This window comes from Octopus bimaculoides, chromosome 6 (genome assembly GCF_001194135.2).
Source record: "Octopus bimaculoides isolate UCB-OBI-ISO-001 chromosome 6, ASM119413v2, whole genome shotgun sequence".
In the NCBI taxonomy this organism is placed as follows: domain Eukaryota; kingdom Metazoa; phylum Mollusca; class Cephalopoda; order Octopoda; family Octopodidae; genus Octopus; species Octopus bimaculoides.
Genome location: NC_068986.1, coordinates 111,305,454 through 111,312,817, shown reverse-complemented (window position 1 = coordinate 111,312,817; position 7,364 = coordinate 111,305,454).

Below are 7,364 nucleotides of genomic sequence, written 5' to 3'. Positions count from 1 at the left end.
TATATATATATATATATATATATATATTACGCTAATCTTTCCTTCTTATTTCGGCAAACTGTAATAAAATATAACACACTCGTCTGGGAATACTCCTTGAATTTTAGATCACACTGACTTCTCCCTCTCTGATCCTGAAACACCTGCTGATGGAATCCTTTAATATCACGATCCACACCCCTTGATGTTCTAGAAACAGCTGTAAGTGATTCTATATGTTTATATTAAATGGCAAAGGTTTACTAACTCCAGTGTATATGTGTATCTATTTTGTATCGAAACATCTGTAGCGTTTATTAAATAACTGTCTAACCGTACACCTTGTTGACTCTATTTTTTCAATATATATACATATATATATATATATATATATATATATATATATATATATCAAAATAGCAAACTAGCCAGTTGTAAAATCTCAAGAAGCTATCAAAGTAGTAATTATACTAAAAGGTAAAGTCAGCAACCACATCAAAGTGGTTGTTCCATGTTGCTACTAGTTTGACCCCAGGCAGATGATCTGCCAGCTAGTTATCGGTGCTATGCTTCACCCTTTATATACAATATGTATTGCCAACAGGTGGAGTAAATCCTACCATCCAGCAGCAGATTCAGTTTCCACTTATATGGCAGATCCCCTGTCGAGGGCACCTGGCCGCCTGAGCGATATCCATAGTCCGCTCCATCCAGCAAACTTTGATGTGGTGACTGACTTCACATTTTAGTGCAGTTACGACTCTGATCTCTTGACATTTTACAAGCTATATTGCTTGCTGCAAATTAGCGACCGGTGATGGCGTTTTTAACGATATATTGCTGGCAGACTCTGGCTATCGCTCAGGCGACCATGTGGTCTTGACTGAGTTTGTGCCAAATAGGTGGAAACTGAATCGCTCTCGCGATCTTGTTATGTGCTAGAGGATGGAAAGAGTTCGCTCCCCCTGCTAGCAATATATATTGTTATATTGTATGTAAACAGTGAAGTGTCGCACCCATAATCAGCTGTTTGAAGATATATATATATATATATGTCTGTGTGCGTGTGTGTGTGTGTGTGTGTGTGTGTGTTTGTATGTATGTGTATGTGTGTGTGTGTGTGTGCGTGCATACTGCTCTTTATGTTTAGAGTTCAAATGCCACTGAGGTTGACTTTTCATTTCATTATATAGGGGCCGCTAAAATAAGCACAGGCGTAGCACAAGGGTTGATGTAATCGATATCAATTTATTAGTGGTCTTTAGCCTAAATTAGGAAGAATTATCTTGTTTCTTTATGTTTTGTTGATGTTATCAGTATTGCTATGTGGATGTTGTGTTTAACGATTGTGATTCAAATCGAACGTGAAATCTGATACTACTATATCAGAAAAGGAACCATTTAATTATTTGCATCATTTCACCCAGATTTGTGTAAAGGAAATCTTTTAGAAGAAAATATTTCCTTCATTTGTAAGTTGACAAAATGGCTTATTTTAGCGGTAACGCCTCCAAAATCTTGAACTGTAACAAACACGATTCTAGAGACAGTAAACAAGAAATAGGAAGCATGGGAACAAGAATACTTGAATACCGAACACATGCAATTCAAAAGGCAACAAAATTTTTTAAAAGTGATGACTTCTCCACTGATAATAGCAGTGAATTTTAGCCACTCGATTAGTAATAGAAAAAAAACATCAATTCTTAAATACAAATATATCAATACCCATATAGTCGGCTGACAACGTAATAGATGGAAGAAGACTTGGAGAAAAAAGAAGACTGGTAAAAAAAAAGACCTAAAAAAAGAAACTATGGCGGCTGTGTAAAATAAATACCCAGGTGAGGAATTTATTCATATACAGATGAGAATATGGGTGTAATTCTTACTCACAAAGAAAATGTATATGGGGTAATGTCCCGAATTTCTTTAAAAGGTAACGTAGAGATTCTCTTGGGCGCAGTAGATCAGGATGTTGGCAATCGACTGCATCACAGAATTTGGTAGAATTTTCATTGTCTCTCTGACTGATTAGGAGGCAAGTTCTCCATTTGTGCTTTTATAAACACGCGAATAATTTGTTTCCTTCGTGCCTGAAACAATAGAGTACGATAGTGATAGTGAGTGTATTTACAAGCAATATTTACTTAGATTCCCCGGTTACATTTACCTTCGTCATTTTGAGAGGATTTACCAAATTTCCGCAAACAGATCGTGGGTGGGTTAGATGTACGGGAAGACCTGGAGATTCCAGTGTTGGGCAGTTTTCTTGGTGCAAAGAAAATGAGAATGAGAATGGAGACATAAAGCAGAAAATTCAGATGTTATATATGTGGTGGCAGTTGCAGCTAATTGAGAGGCATCTCATCCGAGGACTGGTAAGAGAGTAACAGACTGGGGGTGGGGGTGGATAGAAACAACAAAACCCCCACTCCGGGGGCAAACTTTATCGAATTTCCTCTCTTAGCAGTATCAACTCATCGTGAGATGGCGGTGGATAGATGGATGTTGGAAAATATTCTCAAATCATTTACGGATTGAAATTCATAAAGAATAGAAAAAAAAATAACAATTTTACCAGGCATCAACAAGTAGATAGGTGGAGGAAGGCTCTATGATTCTGAAAGAGAAAACAAATGCATCATGGAGATAAAAAAAAGCCACCAATGACACGGTGGATGTAGATCCCGTTACCATAATATTGGTCTATTTTATACAAGGGTGATCCTTCGAACAATGCTCAATAAGTCTTGAAACCTTCCTGTACTCTTTATTATAAAGAGCACAACACCTTTCATATTTTCATCTTGATTGTTAGGAAGCTGGCTGGAAAGTCCTGGATAAATAGTACCATCCTCAATGGCTATAGACTGCAGCATAACAAAAAAATTCTGTCACCAAAAGGAGAGGGAACAGATGTTCCCTACAAACAAAATCGACATTAAGCTAAATGAAAATATATCAATAAATTCTAAAGCAGAAACGTGATTCAAAAATAAATAAAAATGAAGTCTATTTCAAACTCGAAACAAATAATTGATGCGGCAAAATATATCTCACGACTAAGATCAAGAGCCTTTCTATAAATCAATAATAAAATCTATCCTACTTAAGAAAGGCTGGAGAGGCGAAAGTATTAAGCTAATATTCATGAACTCATTTTCTTTAGTATTCTTATTGATTGGAACGACATTGAATCTAATGCAACCAATAATGGAAAAAGATTCTTCCCACAGAATCTGTTACACACTGTATAGGAATGCGAAGTCGAATGTCCTATTCACCTTTCCAGGCCCATTAAATTTCTAATTGTTTTTAATTCTAACATGGTAAACTATAAGAAGGTGATTTGGGGGGTAAAACTACGTTAGGTTCAGAACTTAAAGAATCAGGCATATACATATGTGAGTGTGTGTGTATGTGTGTGTGTGTGTGCTTGCGTGTGTGTGTGTGGGTTTGTTTGTATGCCTGTGTTTGTATAGTAAATGTAGAACAAAGATTGATGAACTCAAAATATCAGACCGTTCCCTACGTATTTGTTTGCACCAGTTCCCATTGTATTTGTCTGCACCAGCAGCAATGACTGTTCAATGTGCCATTAGCTTCTGGAACGCAGCTGGCTCTCAACAATTCTTCTGTGAAATATTCCATTGCATTAAGTTACAAAAATCAAGTGCTTCTCTATTTGATCCTTTGTGTGGAGCTCACCATTAGCAGTCGCACATCTTTCAGTACACACAACACAAGAAATACTATGTATGTATGTATATATATAAGTATGTATGCATGTGTTTTTGTGTGCGTGTCTGTGTGAGTGTTTGTATAAATATATATATAGAAAGATAGATAGATAGAAAGATAGATAGATACACACATGCACACACACATATATATATAGACAGATAGATGGAAAGATACCTAGCAAGCAAGCAAGCAAGATAGATAGATAGATAGATAGATAGATAGATAGATAGATAGATAGATAGATAGATAGATATATAGATAGATAGATAGATAGACAGACGGACAGACATACAGATAGATAGATAGATACATACATACATACATACATACATACATACATACATATACACATATACAAATAACAAAAGAAAGAAGGGTGTCAATATTCAACACTTTTGATTGAGACAGCGTTTTATGATGTTTTGTTCCAGGCCATTTCCGATTGGGCATAAGTATGGTGAAAGATATCCCCTCCGACCCTATCCCATCTATCATTCTGACCTAGAATGCTTTGGAAAGCATTTCAGCAATGTGTCCTACATTCTCAAGAATACTGTATGATATGAGAGATGAATTTTCTGCTATTTCTACCAAGTTCAACGAAAGATACAAGCACTTTTATTAATTCTCGGTGCAGAATGATAGGCTATGCTAAACTTATTTGGACTAAATATATTTGTATGAATACAAAGTACATTTATCTTACTGCTATCATACAAATGTATTACTATATTCATATAAGTTTGTCACGTTTGAGAGAACATAGTCGTTGGTCGCATAATTTATAATTTTACACACATTTTCCTCGGTTCCTTTGTCAATATTTGCCAAACAAACCATAATGTATATGTTTAGTATAATTACACATTCAGTTATAAAAATGGAAATATAATTTCGAGATATTTTCTGCTTCTGTATGAGTTAACTATCTCATAAAAGTTTATCATGTCTCAGACAGAAGACGAGTTAAGTTCGATTTTGTTGTAGCCCGGTAATTTTCTATTGAGACTAAAATAATATAAAGAGTAAGCAATTGGAATTTGTAAGGAGAATTGCGACATTTTGGGAGGGAAATATAAAAGAGACGAACACCACTGAACCATTGTTGAAACAAGTGAATTGCTTAGAAATTGAGTTATTGCGCAAATATAGTATTTTTCAGTCTAGTAAGTGCCGGTCTTAATGTTATAAATCTATGAGATAGATTAATGTTATAGACACAAATCATTAGTTTTAATAGAATGGAAAATTTCGCTGTACTAAATATAAAAATTAATAAATCTGTACGTACGCATGTGTGTGTATGTATGATGTATGCGTATGAGTGTGTGCGAGTGAGGATGTATGTGCGTGGGTGTGTACGTATGTGTGTGCGCGTGTATATGCAACTATATGTAGATATAAACGTTTATGTATCCTATATATATGTGTATGTATATATGTATATATATATATACATATATATATAAATATGTATATGTATATATATATATATATATATATATACATATATATATAAATATGTATATGTATATATATATATACATGTATATACATATACATATATACATGTATAAGCATATATGTATACTTACACACACGCTTCTTTCAGTTTCCCTCTACCAAATGGATTCATATGGCTGTGGTTACCCCGAGGCTCTAATGGAGGACACTGGCCCAAGGTGCCACGCAGTGAGACTGAACTAGGGACCATTTAGTTGGTAAGTAAGCTACTTACCACACAACCACTCCTGGGCCAATATATATATATATATATATATATATATATATATAGAGAGAGAGAGAGAGAGAGAGAGAGAGAGAGAAATATATATATATGTATGTATATATATGTATATATGTATACATATGTTTGCGTGTGCGTGACTTTTTAAACCTCTTTACTCAAGTTTATGTCCTTTGTGATGGCTACATCAATGATCTAACAGTATTTGCTGTAGCGTATAGCTATTTTCGTCTACAGGGTTGCTGAGAGAGTAATGCTCCATGACCACAGCATTGACTTGTTTTGTATCATCTACGCCGTGTGTGCTGGTCCCTTGCGGGAATCGGACGACTATCTCTGAGCCTACAGGGTGAAACACTGTCACCATCAAGGTTTTCAGTTTTATTACCACCGTTAACCAAAATATTTTGTTTTTTCATTGTCACTCATATGAGGTAGCGATTATCATCAGTCAGAGTATAGGGCGATTCCAACTGCTTGTCATTATTATTATTATTATTATGATTATTATTATTATTATTATTAGTAGTAGTAGTAGTAGTAGTAGTAGTAGTAGTAGTAGTAGTAGTAGCAGCAGCAGCAGCAACAGCAACAGTAGTAGTAGTAGTAGTAGTAGTGTATCTGCTGTGTTTGTTACCTTTTAATTTCATCAACAATTATTATGCTTTTGGTTTGCTTTCATTTATGCAAGGTGCCCTCACGTCTCAACTGGAGATGGTAAGAAAGATATAAAGATGTAAACAGGTGACGTGCCATGCGATTAAAAATCCGATATATGTATGATGAATAAATTGCTCTTCATGAAATTTGTTCTAAAACTCAATGAACACGTCTGCATTTTTTAAGGTTAGAAATTTATGTTAATTATGTGAGTGATAATGTTTTACATTTCACTCATACCAAGCATTTCGTTTATATTTCACTATGATCCTTCATGTTTTATTTCAAGTACCCCATTAATGATATATAGTATTCTTATTCTGAGATGCCACATTCTTCTCTCTCTAAATCCTTTTATTTGCTCAGTTTCTCAATCGTCTTTAGAGATGTGAATTTCGTTCGCTGATGCTGCAACAGTCATCAAAAGACACGTCTTTTATTTAACATAACTTTTGACAATATCTTTTCGGTTAACCTGCATTTGTCGATCAGTCTACACTCTTAAATTCAATTCTACACAACTTCTGGTAATTTATGTTCCGGCAGTTTTCTTTGCGAGGGAGCTTTTGTGTCCTTTTAACCCATTAAGTCCCACTGTCCTATAATTAGGACACTAAATGAGAACATTAAATGAGCTATATCACATTGTCTCACTGTCCTAGTTATAGGACCCTGAGTATTTCCATTTCTAATTGAAGTAAAGGAGCGTTCATTTTTTTTTCATTTTAACTTATGTTTCTGGGATTTAATGGGTTAACTGCTGTATCGATGCCAATCGGATGCACCTTTTGATAATGAGCTCGATTTTCTAAAAATGCCATCCGGATACGCGCACGATTGGCTGATTTCGTTTCATAATATTATACAGGTAACTCCTATTTGAAGACATTGACATGAAGCAGCGATAATATACTCCCAATTTCCAGCTTGATAACAAAGTATGCCCGCTCGTGATGAGTAAGTCTTTGAGTTATATCATAAGGCACAAACGTACATTTCCCATGCAGTGATTTTACCACCCATTTCTTATTAGTGTATGGGATGTTGTTGTATTTCTGTATACTTATTATCTGTCTTGACTCCTCATTTCAGGACAACATCGTATTCATTTACCCCTTCATCAAGCTGCATTTCTTGGATGCATATCGCACTTTTGTTCACTGGGTGTAACAGTGTAACATCTAGTCGTTTGTTGCAAAGAAGCAGTTCTATGTATAGGTATATATATATA